Source organism: Rattus norvegicus, chromosome 4 (assembly GCF_036323735.1).
Source record: "Rattus norvegicus strain BN/NHsdMcwi chromosome 4, GRCr8, whole genome shotgun sequence".
NCBI lineage: Eukaryota > Metazoa > Chordata > Mammalia > Rodentia > Muridae > Rattus > Rattus norvegicus.
In genome coordinates, this window is record NC_086022.1 from 178,653,060 (window position 1) to 178,679,142 (window position 26,083).

At 43.1% G+C, this 26,083-nt stretch overlaps 1 protein-coding gene and 1 long non-coding RNA gene across 12 annotated transcripts in view; one reads left to right on the forward strand and one right to left on the reverse strand.

The window, feature by feature from the left end:
• The window catches only part of Sox5 (SRY-box transcription factor 5), a 955,415-nt gene that overhangs the window by 140,788 nt on the left and 788,544 nt on the right, over positions 1–26,083 (reverse strand). The window lies entirely within an intron of this gene.
• Positions 1,859–5,215, forward strand: LOC134486657 (uncharacterized). Its single transcript, XR_010065996.1, has 2 exons — positions 1,859–2,968; positions 4,500–5,215. It is a non-coding gene; the product is annotated as an uncharacterized LOC134486657 (long non-coding RNA).

Genomic DNA, 26,083 nt, shown 5'->3' on the forward strand with positions numbered 1-26,083 from the left:
AGAACTAATAAACCCATACTACAAGGGACATTGTAGCAGAACTTATAAAAGTAGCGATAGTTCAAAGTTAAAATGAACAAGGTTTCAGTATGGGTGATGTGACACAATTAGTAAGCTCAATGCAAGGGACCTGATAAGGATTTTACATATGTCAAGGACAGATTACCACGCCTTTCAAGATACTCAGAGCATATACAATAAATTATCGACATGCTAAGACAGGAAGCAAAGGCAGATTTCAAAGTCTTACCATGTAAAATTTTGCTTTTTTCGATGGAGGGAAAATGGCGGTTTTAACAAAGGGAGATCAGTAACATTTACCGTGAGGAGTAGACTGAAAGTTGAGAAATATGGGATGTATTTTAGACAATGGCCAGTTGTCCCGGAAAGTGAGTCTCTGTTTCCATTAGAAGCACAACTTTATTTCTGAAATACGATCCTTGTCTTTTTTTTTTTTTAAAGTGTGCTTTGCCATTGACAAGTGGGATCATTAAAATCTGTGTTTGTTCTAATTAATGTGTGGGAGGTTGGCAGGAGAGAGAGGTTATTGAATATTATGGAGTGGTTAGAGATTCAAAGCTGTACCATGAGAAGACAGCACTGTTGAGGAAAACAGTCAGGGAGAACTAGCTGAAAACCTGCCTCGGTTTCAAGAACGTGGGCCTCGCATAGGCAGCACGAAAAGCTCAGAAGAGAAGGACCAAGAGCCTTGCAATAAATTCTTCCCTGAGACGACAGAGGACCTAACACAACAAATCATTCCACATATTACAAACAGGCACATATGTGTTACAGAATTGTTATGAGACCTTTGTGAGGGAACCTGAGAAGTTATATAAAACTTTAATAGCAAGTAACATGGAAGATACCCTCCACTTGTAGAGAGACTGATGAAAAATAAAATTTTCAGAATTTTAACCGAATTTTATCAGGTGTCTGGCATCTTGAGCTCAAAAGCACTTTTAAATGATTCTAAATATGGAAAGTGAGAAAAGACCATATATATATATATATATAAAATATATATATAATACTAATTCTATATGAAATTCTACTGCTCAAACAATTGCTGATGTAGCTTTTACTCAAATTTATAAAGCAAACAATTATTTAGTATAACATATTGCAGCTAAAAAATTTTTTTAAGACCAAAAGAAATATTCAGGAAATGTCAACCACATTTCTGTGTACGGAGAAGGAAGACACACAGTCAACTCCTCCAACCTCTTAGCCCACCGACCTTTTGTTCCCCTGTCCACATCACCAGTGGAGACAAATGTATTTACCTCCGATGAATTTCATTGTGCATTTAAAAAATAAAATCTCCCATGATCCCCCAAATCCAAACTTTTAAAAATATGCCCACTCACTTCGTGTCTAAGGGGACTGCTGACATGCTCCCAGCTGACCCAGAGGAAACGGCAATGTGTCTTAAAGGGGTCATCGGCCCTTAAGTGATGACTTTTCATTACCTAGAACAGGCTTCATGCTGGCTGCATAGCTAATCCCCATATGGGGCACACCTGGTTCCCAGCGCCACACAGCGGCCCTCAGCTTGCTTCAGCCTGAAAGCTCACCAGAGGGATGGGCTTACCAGGGGAAACCAGCCGCTGCATTGCTGTGTTGGGGTATGTTGTTTCGAGGAGCAATGCAAATCAGAATCCCAGTTTCATCTGCAGTAGGTCCCTTGCTGTTCTCTGAGTGTTTGCCCACAGTCTTCCTGTTAGGCCTTTCTTCCCCAGACAACTCATTGGTTGGTCTTTTTCTCCACTTAATTTAGAGATGTGGGGGGGGGTGTGGAAGGGGGGAGGAGGGAGAGGGAGAAGGGAGAGAAGAGAGAGCCTAGAGAACCCATTAGGAATTAACAAAAACATTTGGTTAAGGAGGATGGAGGAGTTTGGGATGGAGAAAAAGGGTGAGGCCCGTGTTAGTGAAATAAATACTTGATCACTAAGATGAACATTGTAAGAAGAGCAAGAAAACACGTCTTTGTCTTTACCATTTCAGAACTACGTTAAATGTCCAGTCAGCACTTGGGGCGTCGTCTTCTCTTCTGAGTAGAAATGGGCCCTACTCTTCCGTCCATTTTGGAGCTCCGATAGGTATTGAACGGCAATTTACATGTGATTTGCATCTTTTTTTGTACTTGTGGTTTTGGTAAGTCTTCCAAACCTAATGACTGTTCCTTTGGCCAGCGACATAAATGCTATAATCACACAATTATTGCACTGGGAACAGTTTAATTCAGCATTTTGTTCTCAACCTCAGAACAATTACTCAACAATTTCGGTTAACCAGGGACTAAGCTCGCTGCCTGGAGAGAAGTGGGGTACTCGAGAGCTCCATTGTCTCACAGAAAGGCAGCTACCAGGTTGGCAGGCAGGGCCCCCCTGGTCCTGCACTGCCCACTTCAGCTGCCCCTCTCTGCACTCACAGGAACGAGATTGAAGACCTCCCTCCCTTTAAGGACTTGCTTCTTGTTCCGTGATTTAATGACATTTCATAGTCCTCCCAGTGAGACATTTCAGTGTTTCAGAATGTTCTTCAAAACATGGCCATCATGATAGATTGAGGCAAAAGGAAATGGCCTGTTTCTGAGGGTGAGTTTAAGCCTCAGATACCAAGTGGAAGAGGCCTCAGAACTGTGGGCTTCTCAACCATCTCTAAAATTCTCCAGCCTCCAGACCGTGCAACAGCCCAGGTCAATCTGCGCTGCGTGTTTTTAAAATTTAAAGGAGAAATATAAGTGGTTGACATAACCACAGCTGTTCAGTCCTTTTAGGTGTGTCTTCTCTGAGCCAAGCAGAAGCCCATGAGGATGTAAATACAGTTGTAAAACCTTTGGAGGTATAGCCTTGGACAGTATGCCTGAAGAGAGAATCAACGTCTCTGAGTGCTTCTCACGAGAACAGGCTCACTGTGCTGGCGGGCAACTGTCTTGAAATTACTGCAAACCCAGGAGGCAAAGGTGAGCTGTGAGGGGAGAGGGAGCCTCGCTTCCCCCAACTACTCCACTAGGATTGTGCCTTTGTTCCTTCTCTTTATTTGTCTTTTTTGCCTTGAAGAACAGATAGTGGAGAAACCAGAGGACCTTAATGTATGTGATTCAAGGAATCCCAACCAACTTAGGTCAAATAGCACAGGCACTGCCTCGCTACCTTGAAGTGAGGACAGCAGGCCGGAGAAACTGTCCACTCATTCACATGAACAAAGGGTCTCACGTAGCCAACCGTGCTAATGAAGGCATTGTTAGGCCCACATCAGGCTCACCGAAGAGTGCCACTCTTCAAGAACTAAAATGTGCTCTTTCCAAATGCAATTTTAAGCTTCAGTGGGCTCTCTGGAAACATACACTGAGGTAGGAGAATACTAATTAAGAAAGTTGGTCATAGAGGCTCAGAAGCCCCCCACCCTGAACAGACCCTTCTTTAAGTACTTCCATAGCTCCCCCATCCAGTTTCTCTCAGGGAACTCCGAGTAGCCCTGAGGGGAAGTCAGGCCAGTTTCAGTCTTCCTATTGCTCCTGTACCAGACGATCGATACTGCACCCCAAAGTAGGTGATAGAGCAGAGAACACCATGCCTGGTCAATATGAGCGTGAGCTCAGCTATCCCGGCATCTTAACGGGTCATCTATGACAACAGTACACGGGCCGCTTACGTGTTCACAGTGAAAATGCCTAGCATAACCATCTTCTACAGGAAAACAATGGAGTCCATTCCCTTGGAGTGTGACGCTCATTTAGCATGTAGTATAAGTCACGGGTAAAATTCCTAAGTCCTTAATCCAGGTACTTCGGCGAGATAAAATTATACAGTGAACAGTTGTAAAGCAAAATACAGTCTATAAAAAGAAGATGCCAAAATAGTATCAGGGCTTTTTTTTTTTTTTTTTTTTGAATGAAAATAACTCAACTTACTGCAACATTTACACTAAAAAAAATGAGCCAAATATTAAATTCAGAATGACAAAAATTGGCTATATCTTCACCACCTCTTGGTTAATTTGGAGGAGATCCAACTTCCCGATATTATGACCATCCCGGAGCCCCAGTGAGCGTTTTATTTATTTATTTTTGTATTGCATAAAAATACGAGCCCAAGAAGGGAAAATGTGAAACGGATGACATATTTTAGAACAGCTTCTCTGGGAATACAAAAATATTCCCCAACTCAAAACGGAAACAAATAGAAGAGGCACCAAAACCATGCCAATTGGCGACTCTCTAATGCCATTCAAACTGGCAAATACTGGGCTCTCGAATGGATTTTAATTATTCAAAAGAAAACTAGGAAGTGGTTCAAATATCAATTGCTTTCACAGAATCACAAAATCTCTCTGAAGAGAAGCATATGACACCTCGCTCCTTTATCCCACCACGCGGCAGCCGTTACCTGGCGTCGCTGGTACCTGGCGTGGGCGCCGCTCTGAGTGGGACAGCTCTGGATAAAGGAATCTTCTTTTTTTTAATCTTCTTCTCTTTCCCTGCATCCCTCCAGATTGCATTATCCCCATCGAACATGGTTTCCCATTGGTGCAGAATAGAAAATGTGTGCGGACACATATGTTTACTGTTGGAAACTGGAAGAAACGGGAACAGTGACTAAAGCAGACTTCGCGGGCATTTATCCTTAAGAATGGATTCCAGAAATGAGTGAAAATGGCTGCTGTTGACAGCCAGCTTCTCCGGGCACCGGCTTTTCAAGAGCGGATTCCGGGGTCAAGTCACACGGGAGTCACTGGAAACCCAGTGTGATACAGAGGATTGACTTCATAGTGCAAACTCTTGCTGTATCTCTTACCCTCAATCTCACTGAGACAGCTTTCGGACATCTAAACATTTTCCTGTCCACGGTAAATAAGCGTGAGGCATGGGAGTGCCGTTTAATCTCCAAATCTGCCTGGGCTTCCCTGTGTGATCAGTAGGAGCCGGACTGTCTTTCTCAAAGCTAAGGTTCTTCAAATTGACGCGGTATGATTCAAGGAGAAGATTATGAGAGCTCTGGCCTGCACCTTGTCTCACAACGCTGAGCTATGTGGGCGCTGCGCTTCTGTGTGGCTGCAAAACTTGAGTCAACCATGTTTAGCCCGGTCCTCGGCGGAGGGTGGGGCGGGGGTGCAAGTTACCTCTTGAGAGACGAGCTACTTCTTGAGATCTATTGAAATGAAAACATTCCCTCTGACTCAAAAATTCCCAATTAAATGTTTAATAAGCGAGAGAGTCCGAGACTTTTAAATATGACCAAGCCCATTACACCATAACTCGGGCTGCCTGCCTATTGAGCCTGTTCTCCTTGGGTCTTTCATTCTACAGAAGTCATGGGCCCTATGGTCTTTTCGTGGTAGCACTCAATATTAGCAGTCACACAATACAGAACTTTATATGTTTTCAATGGTCCATGTCCAGTAAAACGGCCCAAACACAGAGAGTAATGGGCTGGCTCTCCAGTAATTCAGGAAGAATCTCTCACAGTTGCGCGGGCACATGACCGTCTCTGCTAGGGCTGAAATAAAGCTTTTGGGGACCATTTCCTCTGAATCAATGTTATTGGTTAGTTTTAGTACTCTCGGGCTTTTGTTATTTTAACAGGAGTTTTAGCTTAGGTTTCAATCAGCCTATGGCTGGCCACCGTTTACATATGAGCCTGTGCCCTAGAATATTTGAGATAGCAACATTATTTCTATGGACTGTGAAAAGTTTCTAAAAAAATCTATTTTATTTTTAGAATTTGCGCTGTGTATGTGTGTGCACCTTGTGGGCACATGTGTGTGTGTGTCTGTGTGTGTCTGTGTGTGCAAGCACGTGTGTATGTGTCTGTATCTCTCTCTTTCTCTCTGTGTGTGTATGTGTATGTGTGTGTGTGTCTGTATCTCTGTGTGTGTGAAAGAGTGTGTGTATGTGTGTGTGTATGTGTCTGTGTGTCTGTATCTCTCTCTTACTCTCTCTCTCTGTGTGTGTGTGTGTGTGAGAAAGTGTGTGTGTGTCTGTATCTCTCTCTTTCCCTCTGTGTGTATGTGTGTGAGAGTGTGTGTGTGTCTGTATCTCTCTTTCTCTGTGTGTGTGTGTGAGAGAGAGAGAGTGTGTGTGTGTGCATGCATATGTGTATGTGTTTGTGTGTCTGTGTGTCTGTATTTCTGTGTGTGTATGTGTGTGAGTGTGTGTGTGTGTGTCTGTGTTTGCAAGCACGTGTGTATGTGTCTGTATCTCTCTTTCTCTGTGTGTGTGTGAGAAAGTGTGTGTGTGTCTGTATCTCTCTCTTTCCCTCTGTGTGTATGTGTGTGAGAGTGTGTGTGTGTCTGTATCTCTCTTTCTCTGTGTGTGTGTGTGAGAGAGTGTGTGTGTGTGCATGCATATGTGTATGTGTTTGTGTGTCTGTGTGTCTGTATTTCTGTGTGTGTATGTGTGTGAGTGTGTGAGTGTGTATGTGTGTGTGTATGTGTGTGTGTATGTGTGTGAGTGTGTGTGTGTGTGTGTGTGTGTGTGTGTGCATATGAATGTTGTACCAGGAGAAGGTGTTGGATCTCCCAGAACTACAGGTAGTTGTGAGCTGCCTGACAGGGGTGTTGAAAACTGAGTCCCAATCCTTTGGAAAATCAGCATGCGCCCTCAAGTGCTGGGCCATCCGTCCAGCTCTTTATACGCAATCTTGAAAATTCTTTAAGAATTATCAGACCTTCAAGGCCCACCCTCAACCTCCTCCTGTAGATCTCGGGGCTGCAATTACGGTGACATCTTGTCTAGAAACGCCTTTGAACACAGGCCTCTGGGGCTGTCAAGTGTGGCCTGACATCCCTAATGCGATAGTGTAATTATTATATAAGTCTCCTCTCCCTTCTGTGACGCTTGGTCACCCCTAATACCAGTTGTACTCAGAAAATTATTTTTCAGATATATGACATGAGTGGCAGGTTTTCAAGTGTACTATGTCATTAAATAATCATAAGGAGCCGGCTTTGGTTAATCACACACTCCCCTGCGCTGAAGAAAATCCTACATTGACTTAAAGCAGGTTCAGTGAGCAGTGTACTGCTATCGGGTTCATCTGACTGCACGGCGGCCATAAAAAATCCGAGTCCTGACGTGAGAGCGGCTGTAAGTTACGCGACTGCTTTAACTGCCGTGTATAACAGTAGCTTCTTATGCTCACCCCTCTCCCGTGCCCTCCTCTCCCTCTCCCTCTCCCTGTCTCGGATGTGTTTCCTCCAACTTTGGCAAGTGATCAGAGATCCTCTGCCTAATATTCTAATATTCCCCCCAAGTAATTACCATCAGCTGGGTCTTACTTTTGTTATGTTTTAATGAAATGATTCTATTATTAACTAGGGAAAAGAAAAAAAAAAACTTCTCAATATGCCAACGGTCATGTCATGGCGGATATAACTTAGTTAAACCGATGAGGCCCAAAAGTAAGTTTTACGTTTTCAAGTTTTCGAATTCTGGGTGTCTGTTAGAGGCAGGACAAAAACCTGGCTGCTGAATTTATTTCTCTTTTATATAAGCCACATGCGGATAGCCCAGAGACAACCTGATAGAGTTTCTTAAAGTGATTTTACTCAGAATGCAGACTTCGTTCTGCGATCTTTGTCACGCGAGGCATCTTTTCCTCGTTTTGTATTTGGGAGCATTTTACGCGTTTGAAGGTTGAGGTCTGGGGCTGTGTTGCTACGTTCCTCTTTGCTGTGACCAAGCACTGGGAAATAACCAGCTTCCTCCAGGAGGAGGCGCTGACATTGGTTTAAGGCCCAGCCCGCCCTGGTGGGGAGGGTGCAGTAGCTGGAGCATCTGTACTGGAGGCGGCAGCAGGAGGCCGCATGCTCACATCTCCATGGACCAGGAAGTCAAAGAGAATTTGGGGGGAGGGGTCCAGACCCGAAGAGCCAGCTACTGGTTGCTTCCAGCAGTGACACCCCGCCTCCTGAGATGGCTCCACCCGGTGGGGACGGTGTTACTCTCAAATGCAGTCCTGTTAAACAGGAACACAGCGCTACACCGAGAGAGGCGGTCTTCAGGCCCCGCCATTATCTTCCCAATCTTTGCAAGACTTGAATCTGTTCTTCGAGTCATTCTCCACTGTTATCGTTCAGTCTCACTGAAGACGGACACACTTCGTGGCTCCACTCAAACAAGGCTCTAACTGCCTCTAGATTCCGTGTTTGCGTTCTCCTTCATTAGCTCCCCGAGTACTTGACTGTCATTTCCCCGTGGACGCGCTGCACGTTTTGTGAGTTATAACTTCTATAACTTCCAGACTACAATGAAAACTGTTTCCTTAAGCGATGTAAGAGCTGGCTGTTCAACAAAGGTGCTCCTTCACGGTTCTACAGAGCTCCAGTCCTGAGAACAGTTCAGACTTGACTCTGATCCCCCTTTTACATGGTACCGGCTGTCTAAAGTTCCTTCCTTGCCATCGCATCGTTGAAACGCTTGTTTACTCTCTTGAAAGACTGAGTTTTCACCTGTGTTTTGGTTGATGCACAAACCATGTCATCGCTAGAACGTGGCCTGCCTTGCTTCTTGCTCTACGATAATTAATGGCATGATTGATGGTGAGTATATAACCGGTGTTTTCAAAACTGGTTGTAGAAATGCGTTTCTGAGAAGCATCTTTGCCCCTCGATATTGGATTTATTGTTTAAAATAATTCTTGTTTTATATACCGGGTCTTCCAAAACATTGCATCCCGGAGACTTAACCATTGAGAGATGCCTGGTTAAGCCATCCATAATGATGGCTGCCCCCCTTTTCCTCCCTTCTTCCTTCCCCCTCTCTCCTTCCTTCCTCCCCGTCTCCCTCCTTCTCTCCCACTCTCCCTCCCTCCCTCTATTCTTCCCTCCCAATCTCCCCACTCCTCCCCCTCCCGAGTACAATACTGTTCGCTGTGCATCTTATAATTTAACTGTAGTGTTTTAGATGTGCTCAAGCATCTATGATAACAAACTCCTTATAAGCTGAAGCACATAGCTGTCCAGCGCCCCTGCTCATTAGCGTGCACACTTTCTGCCTCATGTTTTGTATTTACAGAACGAACTTCTCTTCCCGCTTTAGCTCAGTGCCTGGCTACTTTTTAAAAAGCGTCCTCTGACCTTAGTACTTTCTGTTCTCTGACGCTTCCTTGATTTTTATGCTTCTCTCAGGAATGGCCTGTGGGTCATCTTATTTTCTTACAGAACTCGGTGAACTGTTTCAAGATGTAAAGAGTTTTAATTATCGCACATTTTGATATATTTTTCTACAAAGCTGATGTTTTCGTTTTCTAGCTTTTAATATCAGCCTTTTTCATCATTTTGATGTTTGTCATCGCCGTCGTCGTCTTCATCATCATCATCATCACCATCTACTTTGGGAACTTTTGTATTTTAGTTCATTTTGCTTTTTTATGACAGTAGCTTAGACGTGACTCAATCACCCTCCGTAATTACCTTTGAAGATCTTCTGTACAACTAAAAATCTAAATGTCTAATATTATGCCCACATGAAAAGAAAGGGAGGATGTTTTAGTTCATGCCCTTGCCTCCTGACAAATACCTTTATTTTTCAATATTTCAGTTTGCCCCCTTTTTAATGATATAATTTCAAACCGTAATGTATTAATGGAAGTTCGAAGTCATTCAGATGTGTCTCAAAGCATTCGCATCCCAACATGGCAGCCCACATTAGGCTGGAATTTGACCAAGTTCAGTGACTTTGTTCAACTTAAGTCAAAATGCCAGCCAGGTGTTATGAATAATCAAAATTATTTTTCCTGGTAGCTTTTAATACCATTTCCTTTGACATTCTATAATTTTGAACAATGAAAAAACATAAGTGGATTTGATTTTATTTGGGCAGCTTGAAAAGATTGTTCTGCACATAGCTGCACTTAAGCTGTTGGCTTTTTTTAATGAGTTCTAGATCATTCTCCTTTATTCTCTCTTTATATACGCCATATCCTTTATATGTTATATAAACCTGAGCCTGCACTTAGAGGCATAATGAAACTTAGTCTACTCTCTCTTTCTCCCTCACACTTTATTATTCCTCAGTTTTGTTTCTGAGTTTATAACATTTTTCAGCTTCATCATTCAGTTGAGTTTTATCTGAATTCTACCTAATCAAGGGCTTAATCAAATCATTGACATTGCTTTGGAGGTTGTATATGTAGAGATGAATTACGTATAATTAAGGTTTTAATATTCCTTATAGAGTTTAAATGGACACATGAATCATATAGCAAACAACAGTGCAGCATTTGTTGGAATGGCCCCATCATACACACTGTGGCCCATTAGACACACCCTGGTCCCAGCACACACACCCAGGTTCCATCACATATACCCTGGTCAAGTCTCACACACCCTGGTCCTGTCACACACATACCCTATGCCTCTCTCTCTCTCTCTCTTTCTCTCTCTCTCTCTCTCTCTCTCTCTCTCACTCGCACACACACACACACACACACACACACACACACACCCTGGCCCTGTCACACACTCTGTGCCTCTCTCTCTCTCTCTCTCTCACACACACACACACACACATACACATACACACACACCCTGGCCCTGTCACACACACCCTGTGCCTCTCTCTCTCTCTCTCTCTCTCTCTCACACACACACACACACACACACACACACACACCCTAGTCACATCACATATACCCTGGCCGTGTCACACACACTCTGACCCTGTCACACACACCCTGGTCCTGTCACACACACACACACACACACACACACACACACACTCTGACCCTGTCACACACACCCTGGTCCTGTCTCACACACACACACACACACACACACTCTGACCCTGTCACACACACCCTGGTCCTGTCACACACACACACACACACACACTCTGGCCCTGTCACACACACCCTGGTCCTGTCACACACACACACACACACACACTCTGACCCTGTCACACACACCCTGGTCCTGTCACACACACACACACACACACACACACACACTCTGGCCCTGTCACACACACCCTGGTCCTGTCACACACACACACACACACACACACACACACACACACACCCTGGTCCCATCACACATACTCTTGCCCACTCAGAACCCTTTCCCTGCCCCTTGTTGACCTCTAGTAGCCTTTCTGTCAATGTGCTTTGATGCTACAAACTTAACTTGAGCAGTCTGCGGCTTTAGTTTATGCTGCCGTATCTCACGTTACAGGATGATTAGGACATAGGTTCACGCTTCCCGTGTCTCACGATCATTCTTGTGGACGCCCACCATGTGTTGTCTTTTCTGCTGCTATTGAGAGATAGGACTATTCATCTATCCGTTCGACGGAGATCTGGGTCTTTAAATTTGGAGAGATGGAGAGTAAACTGTTGTGATTACTCACGCATGACTTTTCTTATGGAAATTTAGTTTTAATTTTTAATTCGGGTAGGATTGCTGATTATGAGTGTAAATTTTTAAACATACAAACAAATACTGTCAAAATGTTTTCTTGAATCAACATGCTATTTAAATTCCCATGAACAATATCCTCAGAAAGTCAGTTTCTCTGCCATCTTTCTCTCTGGAGTGAGGCCCTTCCCATGAAGGTGAGTCAGGCCAACACGTGCTCCGATGCCCTTCCTCAGGGTCAGTTAGTTCCCCTTTCACTGTAAAAGATGACTGTACTTTTAATGTACATGCCTGTCATCCTTATATCTTCTTTGGTTGAAAGTCTGCTCATTTCTTTCAAACATTTTAATTTAGTTACATCTCATTTTATTCCTGAGTTTGGGGAGATCTTGGTATTTTTTTTATAACTTTTCTCAGTTATGTGTTTTTTTTTTTTAAATGTTTTCCCGTCAGTCTGTGACTTGCTTTTTAATCTTGTTTGCAGTTTAAAAAGAAACAATTTTAACACTGGTGAAAGCCAGTTCATTATCCTCTCTTTCCTTTGCTGGAGGATACTTTTGATCATCTTGACCTAAGGCAAGGTCACCAAAATAATCCTACGTATTCTCTAGTTAGTTTGTGGATTCATTTCACATGCACGTGCACACACACACACACACACACACACACGCACGCACACACACATGCACACACACGCACACGCACACACACACGCACACACACGCACACACACGCACACACACGCACACACACGCACACACACGCACACACACACGCACACACACACACGCACACACACACACACGCACACACACATGCATCTTGTCTAGGTGTTCTGAGACAGAGTCTGATGCTGTTCTCCAGGAGTGGGACCTTACTCAGGTTATGTGGTGACGTTCCCTAGAGGGGACACTGGGACTCTGGCAGCTCTCTTCCTCTCCCTTGCTGTGGCCCTGCAGTTAGCAGCCTTGTTCAGCCTGTGCTTACAGAAGGCAAGCACAAAACAGGTGGCCAAGGGAACTTGGATTGATGGTTCATGAGTCCCCATGAGCCTTTCTTCCCTAAGGTCTGTCTCTGGGATCTGTCACTGAGCCAAAGCAGGCTGAGAGTGGTCTCGGCTTCCCACTCTTTGTGTCTTCTTCGAATCCGCTCATCCATAGTGTCCTTCCATTGCAACTATGCAAGTCTGCCATGACTTTTGACTCATTTTAAAAATTATCTCATATTTTGAAGAAGTTTTAAACGCCGTTTTATGTAATACAAATTCTGCCTGTCTCTCACCTAGTGGGAAATTTATTCTGTAGGTTTACCCTGTAACCTGTGTCCCTTCTATATACTCTGTAGTATTAACTAGGTTTTTTTACAATACATTTGTCAGTGTTTCTCACACACGGCATCGTTTGTGAAGGAATACACGGTGATCACATCCTCTGTATAGAAGTGGGTTAGTATCCATCGACCTCTTACACTGAAAGGTAGCTACAGAACAATAATCAATAAAATATTTATAAGGGAATTGTCCAATATTCAATATTAAACATCAAAACATTACGAGCTCTTTATGTATTAATTTATACACTTGAGGAAGATTCCCTCTATCCTTATTTTGTACATGGGGGTTTACTGTAACCGGGCATCAAATTCTGTCCAATTCTTTCTCTGGATTCATTAAGATAATTTTCCTGTGGCACTCTATTTGTTACAGATAATCATTTCCTTAATCTGGTAAATCTCTTTGTTTATCAATTAACTTGCATTACCACCATGAATTGTTTCTCATTTTAAATGCAGTTCCTTCTCTGGACAATGGATTAGTTAAGACTCTGTTGAATTTCCAAATATTATATTTTGTCCAGAAAACATACTTTAAAAATTATTTTATACCTTGAATTTAGTGAGATCTTTAATGACCCAGACCCTAATATTGTTTTACACTTTTTTTTTATAAAAGAATAATCATTCTGCAATGGGGCAGTTCACTGCTCTGCAAATGTAACTAGAAATGAAGAGGAATGTCATATTTTCCAAGGTATCTGATCTTCCAATTTTGTTACACCAGTGATAGAGAAATATATGGAAAAACCCAGCTATAATGGTAAATTTGTTATTTAAATCCATTTAACTATATCACATTGCACCCCTTCGTGGGCGTACAGACGCTTAGAATTATGTTTATGTCCTTTTGATGATATAGCCATGTGGTTATTATGAAATGTCTCGGTATTTGTCTCCTTGTTCTGAAATTCATTTGATTTTGGGAACACTCTCTACACTCTCTTTCTCTTAGTCTTTATACAGTTATGACTTTTCCTGGTCTTTTGCTTTAAATGCCCGAGTGCTCATAATTTGTTTTCTGAAACAACAAATTGGTAGGAGGTTAACCTTTCCTTTAAAAACAAAACAAAAACAATTGTCTAATCTAAGAATTACATTGTGCCACATATGTTTTGACTTCAGTCTGTGTTTCTTTAATCATACTTTGTGGTAGATGTCTTCTTTAGATATGCCTTCCTTCGTGAAGGAAGCTTTCCACAGGCAGTATTAAATGTAAGCCTCTAAAATACTATTAGTGAGTGAAAAAATATTTGCTAAGGCCAGGAGTGGTAGAATTTATTTGTAATTCCAGTGGTCCTGAGGCTTTAGGAGTATATGGTCTACACTGCATGTTCTGAACCAAGTGAGCCCGCTACACAAGACACTCTGTTTCAATCAAAATTGAATAGGAGAAAGAAAAAGGAAAGGAAAGGAAGGAAGGAATGGAGGGAGGGAAAAAGGAAGGGAGGGAGAGAGGGAGGGAGGAAAAGGGAGGGGGGAGGAAGGAGGAAGGTAGGGAGGGAAGAAGGCAGAAAGGAAGGGAGAGGGGAGGGTGCCTTACTTTCCCTGATCTATGAAGGAATCTTTGTCTTGAAATCTGATGTGAAAAGAATATTGCATCTAATTTCTAGAAAAATCTAATTGTAAGCATTCGCATGTTTCGGTTGTAGCCTTTCCCCTGCTCCAGATGCACTTGTGTGGCTTTCATGGAGCAACCTTCCATGTCCCATCTTCCATTGGTGAGGTGTTATAGAGGAGCACTGTAGACTAGGTACACTCTGGACCTCAAAGTGGAGCCCTTCAGGAGCTCCAGTAGCTCCCACTGAAGGCCAAGCCTCCCGTAATGCTACTGCTTTAAGGGCTCACTGGAGATCTCTCTCTCTCTCTCTCTCTCTCTCTCTCTCTCTGTGTGTGTGTGTGTGTGTGTGTGTGTGAGAGAGAGAGAGAGAGAGAGAGAGAGAGAGAGAGAGAGAGAACGCAAACACACACAGGGGAAGTCCAGGGTTCCTGTCAGTATGCAGAACCCTAGTTACTAGCTACTGTGCTGGACGCTATCTTGAAGATTTTCTTCCACATGCTCACTTTGAGATTTCTTTCTTTCTTTCAAACTCTGGTAAGAGCAGAAATGTACCGCAAAGGATTTTAATATGGAAACTTAACTGTTTTCTGACTTAGAGCCTTGGCACACCCTTACCTCCCAACTACCTTAGGGACAAACCTGGCAATTTGGGGCATACTGTTAAGGGACACTAAAACCAAGCACACCATCCTGGCAAGAAGTTCTCAGAGAAAGAACACCTTTCTATGGTGGTGGGCTCTGCCATTTTCAAAGTTAAAACATAGCAGAGGAGGTGAGGAGAAGCGTGCTTCATGAAGCACTTCAGGAATCGTGGAATGATGCTTCAGAGCCACAGAAGTTACTCAAGGAAAATGAGAGAGCTGGAAACCATTACCTAGACTCCAGAGAGTAGTCAGGATGGGTTTTCACTCCACTGGGGCTAGTTGTGAAACGCTCAATTTTTTTATTGTGTTGATGTCTAATAACTGTTCCAAAAATCCTCAAATGAAAGCACAGCCCATTATCCTAGTCTCAGAACTCGTGGAGACATTAGAAGTTTTACAGAAATTTAAGAGCAAATTCTCCCCAAGCTATTTGGACTTATTTCATCTGTCGTTCTGGAGTGAGCAAACAGATTCTCAAGACACATCAAGGAAACTGAAGGTTCCTCTACAGCTTCTGAGTTATAGGACGTAATCGCTGCGATTATAGTTTATTCCATATAGATCTCGCTTTGCAAGCACTTCTGAAAAGAAACTGATCATTGCCAGCACGTGCCGAGCCACGTGGCACAGCGACCACATCGTTGCGGCTCAAAGTGTCTAGTAGAGCAGCTCACACACTGCTCAAGAGCCGGCAGAGAAAGAGAAATCGAGGAGGGAGAGTCATCCTGAAAGCTTCCCCACTTGTTGACGAAAAGCACCTTTCATTTAAGTTGCCGTTAATCATTTTTAGTATTTAAGTTTTTTGTATGTGTATGCATACGAATGTGTGTGCATGTGTGTGTGCATGAGAAAGAAAGGAGAGAGAGAGAGAGAGAGAGAGAGAGAGAGAGAGAGAGAGAGAGAGAGAGAGACCGAGGTCAACATTTTCCCGAGACACTTACCTTTTCCTCTTGAGACATGGTCTCTCTCTGGCCTAGACTTGGGGTTCACCAAAACAGGCCCAGGTACTGCCTCTCTAGCTCCTCCAGCCTAGGACTACAAGTGAGCACTGTCCTGCTGTCTGGGACCAAATCTGGGTCTGTACACTTGCATAGCATACATCTTATCCACAGAGCTATCGCCCAGATACAGCTGTGATCGTAAATTAATAGTCTCTGTCTCTAAAACAGCTTCAAGATGTAGTCAGATGCAGATAAGTCAATTATTCAAGAACTCAATGGATGTGTGAATGTTTCATGTGTACATATGTATTGCTAAAGCTATTATTTCTCATGTTGAATGAGATGGACAGTCCTCAGAATGGATTTGTACTGACAGGAAACCCACTTCTCAACATCTTGGCCTTTTGTTCTGGCTCCGTTCTCATTTGCCATCCCTTGTGAGGAGTTTGAAGAGGAGAAACCCAACAGTGTTTGGATTTTCTCTCACCTTGCCTCTAATTCATGTGTAGTCTAGTTCTCCATTACCGCTAAACACAAGTTTTTAAGTATCACTCAGATTCTTAAGAATTCTAGAAGACGAGTCATTAGACACTACTTAAAACAAACAATAGCCCTGAGAATTTTAGTATAAAAACCCCAATTTAAAAAATATAAGTAATTGGGGGGACGTGGAAATGAAAAAATATTTACCAAATATATACCTTAAAATATAACATAAACATTTTTTGTTCTAGCTCAATTATCAAGGTGGACACCAAAAGGTTAATACTTTAAAAGTTATCTTTTATACACAAATATGAATTTAGACAGAGTTCATGCCTAAGAATATATATTACCCTGGGAGAATCTCAGAAGATTTGCCCCCACCCCAAATTTACCACCAAGAAAGGTCAAATCCATTTTGATTCATACTCATCAAAGTTGGGCCTTTAATTGAGTGGTTGTAGTTTCTAATTATGTTTGGATGTGAACCAAATGAAGATATTTGTTCATTAAAACCAGAGAAACCATATTTTACTTTGACTGAAAACAACACTTAAATATTATCTCCCGCTGGTATCAATGGGAATCCTGAACAGAGTTCAAGTACAGTCTTTGGCCCTGGCATTAATCCGATATCTTTTGAAATGAGAAATAAAAAAAATATACTACAGGAAAGATTTCAGAGAGGCCGTTACCCAAATGGTAACATCCAGGACTCCTTTGGCTCAACCTGCATAAATTAAACACCACTGGTGACTGAGACTAATTCTCAAGAGAAATTAGAAAGTGCAGAATGTAGATGTGCCTGTGTGTATGTGTGTGTGTGTGTGTGTGTGTGTGTGCCTGTGTGTGTGCCTGTGTGTGTGCATGTGTGTGTGTGTGTGTGTGTGTGTGTGTGTGTATGCATGAACATGCATGCTGCATATGGAGTCCTCAGACAGACAGGATCGCATGAGTTTAAATGTAAAAGCATCCACTCATCTTTGCTAGCCTGTGGGAAAAGGACCACAAAGACTCTAGGCTTTAAGATTTCTCAAAGAAACTGAAGACTTTCTTCTTTATCATCCTCAATTGTCCGCGGGTAACCACACGTTCATTTGAATTCCAGAAAGACTGATCTTGTAAAGAGAACAAGATGGGCCCATATTAAAACTTTTAATGACTTTAGTAAAAAAAAGGTGGAACTTTGCAGCCAGCTGGCTCTGCACGAAAGCCAGGCAGCTCAGCATGAACTTAAAGCTATCTTAACATAAGGAGTAAGTGCCAATAATTAGCATATGTAGTGCGAACAGGTTTGCTGGCACAGGCGAGTGAAAAACTCCAAGGTAAAGCTATTATTAGGGAGTAATTAGCTCTGCGAAGTAGATGAGTGGAACAATAGCTGCCAGCACCGACAATATGGCTAACATCTGACTGTGTGGAAGATAACATTGTGAAGTATTGCTCCCTGAGCTAGAATCTGTTAATAACCATATGTTAGTGTAATTAATGCAGAGTCTTTCTGACCTGTTGTCACATAAGAACAATACATTCTTGGAAACATTCAAACAGGCAGTCCCACACTCCGGGTAAGAGATAATTGTGAAAGTTGCTTACAAACAACTCTTTCTCCCCACCCCTCCTCTTTTTTAAAAGGAAAATTTCTCGGTGAGTTAAAGATCTGAAGCACAGAGAAGGAGATGCTGTGAGGGCCGCTTCCTGGTCCCTGACACCCCAGGCTCAAGGAAGGCCAGCAGTGCAGCACCTCCTTCAAGATGACTGACTGAAAGTCAGGACGCACACAAAGTAATGCTCTTAATTCTCAGCTGGAAATCTGGGAATTGTGTAGCAGAAGCTTTTAAGCCTCTCTCTCTCTCTCTCTCTCTCTCTCTCTGCCTCTCTCTCTCTCTCTCTTTCTCTTTCTTTCTTTCTCTCTCTCTCTCTCTCTCTCTCTCTCTCTCTCTCTCTCTCTCTCTCCTCACTCTCCCTCTCTCCCTCCATGATTACATTTGAAAATCACATCTAAATCATTTATTGTTTCAATACCATCAGGCACCTTAGCCCCACAGCCCTAAACTCCTCACTCACCCTTCTACTCTCTGTGACTATTACAGCAGACCCTGCACTGTATTCTCAGTTGGTGTTGATTTTCAATAGAATTTATTTATTTATTTATTTATTTATTTATTTATTTATTTATGCATATTTATTTATATTTTTGAAAGGATTGTCAATAATCTTTAGAAATACATGTCCAAATAGTCTGACTGCCCATGGAAGGAGATTGAATAATTACTACAGGTAGCCTTGAAGGACATCAGGATTCTCATGAGAGACAGAAGGAACTATATGGCTTTGTCGCTAAACACTTGAATTGCATAGACCTGCTTTTGATTTCAGCTGCTCTCTTCCTCTGCTCCCTCTCAAACTCCCTCATTATCTTCTAATATTTTTGTAGCTATGTATATAAAAGTGTATTCTTGATTTGTTTCACAATATGGCGTGTGTGTGTGTGTGTGTGTGTGAGACTTCATTGATGCCTATTTTATTGTGGCCACACCACTGACAGCCATGGTTCTCCTTGACTTTAACTTAATACAGAAGGAATTGGAAATCGCCATTAGAAAGTGCAAAATTTGCAAGAATCAATTCCCTTACTCTATCAATTACATATAAATGTTTCCCTGAGGATTAAGGAAGTCGTTTGTGTAGAGTGGTGGCCCTGAGGCGTGGAAAGGGCTGGGTCCTGTCCAGTGTTCCTTTCTATTAGTTTGTCTGATTCGACAAATACTGCGGAGAAGAGAATTTATAATGACACCTGGGAAAGTTACCAGCAGCAAACACATTTATTCAGTTGACAGGAGTCGCGGGTCCATGGTACCCCATGATAGTAATGAAATGATAAAATAATTCATGCTTGCATATGAGCTCTGTAGTACATGCATGCTCACACACACATACACACACATACACACACATACACATGAGCGCATACACATATACACATGCATACACACATGCACACACATGTGCACATGCACACACACGCACACACACTCACATACATGTGCACATACACACGTGTGCACATGCACACGTGTGCACGTGCGTGCGCACACACACACAGGCATAAACATGTACATGCGTGTACCACTCTGACATATTTGTGTCTTGTGTCTACATCATGTTTACCTTCTAGTCTTGTTCTGGAGAACATAGAAGACATTCTTAGAGAGCGTTGGTAATGTAAGCAAGAGTTATTGGTGATACACAGTTCATCGTGGGTGGAAATTCAGAAAGCAGGATGGTGAGTTTATATATGGATGAAGCCTTGTAATAGTACCTGGTTTTACACTTGCACACAAATATAGAAGATATGTTGCTTTGGATCTTGACTAAACTTAGTTGACTTCAAATATTCTGTCCTATGCAGACACACCTCTTCAACAGAGCACTGGGTAGAAACAGGCTCATCAGCCAGCATTAGACACACCGGAAGAATGAAATCTGCATAGTCACCTGGTCCTGCACAGTGTGATCTCAGTCAAATCCAGACAGTATTAAAAATCTTGCTGATAAAAAAGGGAAAGGGAGCGACTTCATAGAGGCTTCTTAGTAACTTGTGTGCCCTTTGCAGAGGACTAGACGTCTTTGGGGACTTTTAATACTTCACAGGCTGAACTGGCCGGGAGAAAGATTGCTGTCTGAAATCACAGCCGTTCTTCCTCCTGCTAAACATCTGTTTAAGAGCCGTGTGATCTACCTGTCAGCACCAGCGTTCCACAAAGCGTTTGAACCTCCTGTCACAAGCCTCTGTGCTGGTTTGATCACAGGCTACACGCACACTAATCGCACGCTTTGTCTTTGTAATGTCGAAAGGGAGACACACATACGTGTACACACACACACACACACACACACACACACACACACACACACAGAGCTGGGCTGTCTTTACAACCTGACTGTAATTAATCTTTCCGAGTGGGAACCTGCGTGGTTTGAAAAGGAAAGATCTGATGGGCTGCTGCTCCTTTTCTATAAAGGCCTTATTTTCCTACCAGGTATCTTTATACTTGGGTGGTACCCTTTACAAATCACCTTAATGGTGGCTCAGTGACGGCGAAACAACCTTCAAGATCGCCTCCTGAATGAACCTGTTGGTAACTTTAACTAAGAAAGGAAAGCAATAAAAGAGAGTCCGACGGGGGCTCCTTTAAATGATTCTCTTTTTACCTGCACTCGGGAAGAAAGGAGCTGGAAAGCAAAGAGGCCCCTTTTCATGGCTCTTGTCAGCTCCCCTCTTCACTAATAATTTAACTGTTACTTCCCACTTGCTCAGTTGCACAGAGATATATCAGGAGCTACGGGAGCTCGGAGAGAGGGAGCATTTAATGTCCCTCACACGCTCCCTCTCTCAGCTGTTTAAAGTGATGCTTTATGCATCGCGCCTTTACCGCTGTTTCCTTTTCATGGCTTTAAGTGAGATTAATGCCGGGGTCCAAATGAATTGGAATGACACTGATATTCAGAACTGTAATGGGCCATTCCCGGGGGACGTAGTCCCTTGTGTAACCGTTTAAAAACAATTTGGAATATAATAAACAAAAGGGAAAGAGGGCTTGGGGAACAGCATGAGTTGGCCTTAAAAGCAGGTAAAAGGAGAGACTGCACTTGTCTGATTGGCCTCTCCCCACTGCTGCTCCTCACTGGAGAAAACCAGATTTTACCAAAGCCGAAGAACAGGTATCACTAAAATACTCGCAAACCCTGGGATACTCAGTCAATGGTTGGATAGTGTCTGTTGTGACATCTCTGATAACTTCAAGAGCCAGGCACGGTGGCAGTACGTGGTTGTCATCCAAGAACTCAAAGATAGCGCTAGTGAGAAGTAGGTTTGAGATGTGTCTGGTCTACACAGTGAGTTCAAAGACAGCCAGGCCTATGCAGCAACACATTTTCCTCAAGAAAACAGTATAGTAGTAGTAGTAATAATAATAATAATAATAATAATAATAATAATAATACTGACTATGAAAGTCTTAAAGAATTGGGCAACATAGGCTGGTCAAAAGTACACTCATTAAAGGTATGATCTCATACACTTTCTGAGAAAATTGACATTATTCAGGGGTAGGGGAAGCCCTTAAAGTATGCAGCGACAAAATATAGCTCACTCTATGATATTCCTAGCTTGATGAAAATTGAAAATGCAGAGTGACAAATTATCCTGAATATTTTATACCAAAGAAAAATGCAGTTACTCAAAATAGTGGTAAGTTTCCATTTAATAAACTTCACATGAATAGAACCAAAAATGATATTTTAAAGTACCCTGTTGAGAAGCATCTCTTTGAAAACTTTACCTTTTAGGGATTACTTCGAGTTTTATGTGTGCACACAAGTGTACAGAGAGGCTAGAAGAAGTGTCACACGCCTCTGGGGCTGTGGTTATGGGCAGTTGTGAGTCAGCTGATGTGGGAGCTGGGAACCAAATTCCATTTCTCTACAAGAAGAGTATGTGCTCTTAACTGCTAAGGCGCCTCTCTGGCTCCTAGTTTAAAATGTTAACAGATTAACAGCAGAGCTATTTCACATTAAATAAAAAAGGACCATATCAGAACTTCGGGTCACGATGCATAGCAATTTCTGTTTTGATGTGTGCTAGCCATGACCTACATTTTTAGCGACGTGTTTTAGATTGTTGAGTGAGACACAGAGCATTTCAGGAACTCTGCGTCTATACCATTCTGATAATGTGGGTGCAAACTACACCTCAGATCACATAGCCATGAGTAAAACACGAAAAACCACGACGATTAGATAAATAAAACCAAGTTCTCCTCTACTGAAACATGACCTTAGTCTTGTACACACAGCTTCCCTCTGTCCAAGAGAAAGCCTGTTCACTGTTCTGAGCTGTCGCTGATTGACAGATTTATTTTATTTCTAGGTGGGTGTTTGGCTTATGCTCTCTTGTGTGTGGAAGAAAAGGGAGGGTAGAGAGGGAGGGAGAGAGCGGGAGAGAGAGATGGAAGGGGAGAGAGAGAGAGAGAGAGGCAGAGAGAGAGAGAGAGAGACAGACAGACAGAGAGAGAGAGAGAGGGAGCGCACATGTGTGCACACCTTCCTGTATTTGTATGCGCTGACAGAGGTCAGAGGTCAGTCAACGCTGGCCATCTTCCTCAGTTGACTGCAACCTTAGTTTCTGAGACTTTCACTGAGGCTGGAGCACAAAAGCTCAGCCGAACTTCCTGGCAGCCTAGCAGAATTTCTCTCCCTGTCTCTACTTCTCCAGGAATGCAATTAGGGACCACTCCTCCAGGCCCGGCTTTTCTATACTGAGTTCCCAGGGTCCTCCTGCTAATAAGGGGAGCAGATGTAGACTAAGCCACCGTCCCCATCTCCAGCTCTTGCCTCCTTCAGCAAGCACTGAACGTCAGGAGAACTCAGGTATAAAAGTGGGCTGGACGACTGCTTCCTGGTACTTCTGTTAAAACCAGTAGGATGACGCGGGGCTGAACTGGTGTAAGTCACACATAGGAGCAGTGTGTGGCTTGGCCTTGGGGGGACACAGTTCAGTGGGTCTTCATGGGTCACTGACATGGGCCTCTGCTGGGGAGTTCAGGACAGAGACAATAATGATGTGACAGAATTAATTCTTTTTAAATCTCGATTGATCTGGAAGATCGTTTTACTTTCTTAACCTGAATTTTAGTGTTTGCTTTCTTGGTTAAACTTAACATTGGGGAAATAAAGCATATGCCAATTTATTGAAGATCACTGCTAGCTGTTGGCCTGTTATTACCGTGATTTCAGACTATGTAGATGGTAGGAGTCACCCGTGACATTTATTTGCATTTTCTTAAACCTTGGGTGACGGCGACGATTCCTGATTGGACTAAGGCATCATTAATTTTTGGACTTCAACCTTTGGTTACCCATATTAGCTTAGTATTGATGAGGAAGGAGGGGACTTTTGGTTGGGCTTCAACAGTGGTGCTGCTGTGTTCCTCTCAAATGTTCATATGCACAGCTTGTGACAATGCAACGGCAGACGGTGCCTCAAATCTCCTTCTGAGAAGAGGTACGGGTTTGCTTAAGTGAGTGTAATACATGGTTCACCGCAGGAGGATGAGGTACGGCGCAGACAAGAGGAGGTACTACAAGAGAGGGCATATGGGTGTCTGAACAGGAGGTAGACATTTGCAGTGTGGTTATTTAGGGTAAAGGCGGCTGTAAATCTGAGGGCTGGGGCAGTTGGTGTTCAAGGCCAATCTGAGGAATTTTGTAAAACTCTGTATGACAAACAATAAGAAAAAGACAGGCTGGGCAACAGTGCACACAACTGACCGGAAAGAGGAGTACCACAGTCAGAACGGTTCAAAGGCACTGCAGAGAGGGTTGGCTGTGAGACCTGAATGTGGACAGGATGTGGAAATGGAAAAGAACCGGGATGCAGGCCGGTGAGTTGGCTCAGTGGGTAGCAGTGCTCACTGCTCTGAGGGGTGATCTGGGTGTAAGCCTTGTACACTGAGTGGTGGAATGGAATGCTGATTCCTAGAAGCCTCCCTTTGACCATGTGTGTACAGTGGAATGACCCCCTACACACGTGCAAGCAAATAAACTATAAAAATAAATGTATCAGAAGAACTGGGGTTCGATGAAGGTGAAATGAATGTGCTCATAATGCTACTAAAAATGGGTGGGTACAAGGCACAAGTCGCTGTGGGGTGGAAGCCTTGTGATGAAGACATTTGTTACTTTCAGTCCACAAACTCACTAGATTAGGATGTTCTTGAGGACGCCGCAGTTGCTGCTTGAGACTCTGTAAGGCCTTGGTGCCTCTACCACGCTGAGCTTCTCAACCCCTGGATTGACTAACAGGGAAGTCACTGCAGAGACCTGTAGGTGTGTATTGACTAAAGCCAAGACCCACTCTTCACAGAGCTGAGGGGTAGAGCTAAGCAAATGGCTGTGGGTACCACCAGTGAAGATCTAAGCACGTATGTTTCTGCCAAGGGGTTAAATAGGACAGCTAAATACCTACTTAAAGGGCCATATCCCTGTGGCGTAGATGTCCTAACAGGTACCTTCAGGAAAGCCACAATCTTATGGGGCCACGTAGACTCTGCTCTAGATGGAGTAGACGGAGTACAGGAGCCCAGAAGACAAGGGCATGGATTGTCAAGTCACTGACTAAACAGACCTCCTACTGTGATACGTTCTCCCTGAGGGCCCCCAGGGTGTGGGCACATGTGTGGGGCTGGGACTGTGGGATCTATAAAAGGTATGTGACTAACTCAGGGTGGGAAATGCTACACCTGGCTAGAGTCAGCACAAGCTGTGCATTGGGGTTCTGCATGGGATGCCTCTGTGGGACAGCACATGAGTTTTGGAAGCCGTTCAACAGTGTAGTCTTAGCTGTGCTGTTATCAACACTGAGTGCTTATCTATGTCACGGAGAGAAAGTTACAGTGGTTGTACGCCCCCAAAAGACAGATAATCAGAATTGAACTCTGACCTCAAGCAGGAAATGCTCTTAATGCTGAGCCATCTTTCCAGCCCAGACACTGATGATTTTAATTATTTTGTCTTTTTTATTCTAGGCCATTGTCTCATACTATTTAACCTTGGCTGGCCTTAGCCTCTTATACAGATGAGGCTGACTTCAAATTCACAAAGATCTGCTTCTCTCTCCTTCCCAAGGGATGGACAACAGGTGTGCACCACCACACCTAATCCTAGTGATTTTTCAAATAAAAACCATCTAGTCTAGCCCCGTACAACACGATGCTAAAGCGAATGTCATAACCCGTTTCTCTTCCAGTGGAGGATTTATCTTCCTGAGAAGGGTTACTTGTCTGATGAGTAAAGTCGCTTATAAAGAACGTGCCCACTCTATTATGGGATGTATTATACACACACTCATACACACCCTAACAAACTCACACATGGAGAAGAGGAGGAAGGTCCCTGTTAGATTAAGCCGGAAGCCCCTTGCATGCAGCAGGAACTCTTGCCCACTGTGCTGTCGGTTTTTACGTGATATTTAACATCACTTAAATATGCAGCCAGCAGGTCAGGGATATCTAGAGACTGAATATGAGGAAAGTGTACGCTTCTCTCTTCCTCCGATCATAAGTGCAAATGTCTCTGGAGAGCAAGAGTTACTCCACGTTCAAGGGGACTCTTCCTCCCTCTGCTTTGCTGTCATCTTTGCTCAGATGCCCCCGGTGGCCCTGTGTCACCTTAAGAGAGACCTGTAACCACCGGAAGTCTTATTATTTTCTGACTGCAAAGACATGAACATGAGAACTTGCAGTATACAGGGGGCTGGAAAGTCTTCATTTCGTATGTTTCAGACACAGTGCAATCAAGAAATATTTCCATACTTATCCTATGCTTTGTTTTGGGTATAATTTTACCAAAACTTTAAAATATATAGCAAGAACAGCATGTGTCTATATGCAAGGAACATAACTGTGTTTGAATATGTATATCCAAAGGTAGGTGCTAATTCAACAGCACAGTGTATCTGATGTTTGAGCTTCGAAATAGTACATTGTTTTAACTTTAAAACATTAAGAGATTTAGGCCCGACGTGGAGGCTCATGATTCTAATCCCATAACTTCGGAGGGGGAGGCAGGGGGAGTTCTCTGAGTTCAAGACCAGTCTCGTCTAGAGGGTATGTTAGAGCTCTCAAAACAAAACCAGCATAACAAAAGCCCAAATTGAACCAAACCAAACCAACACATGAAGAAAAGGTTCCTGGTCTATT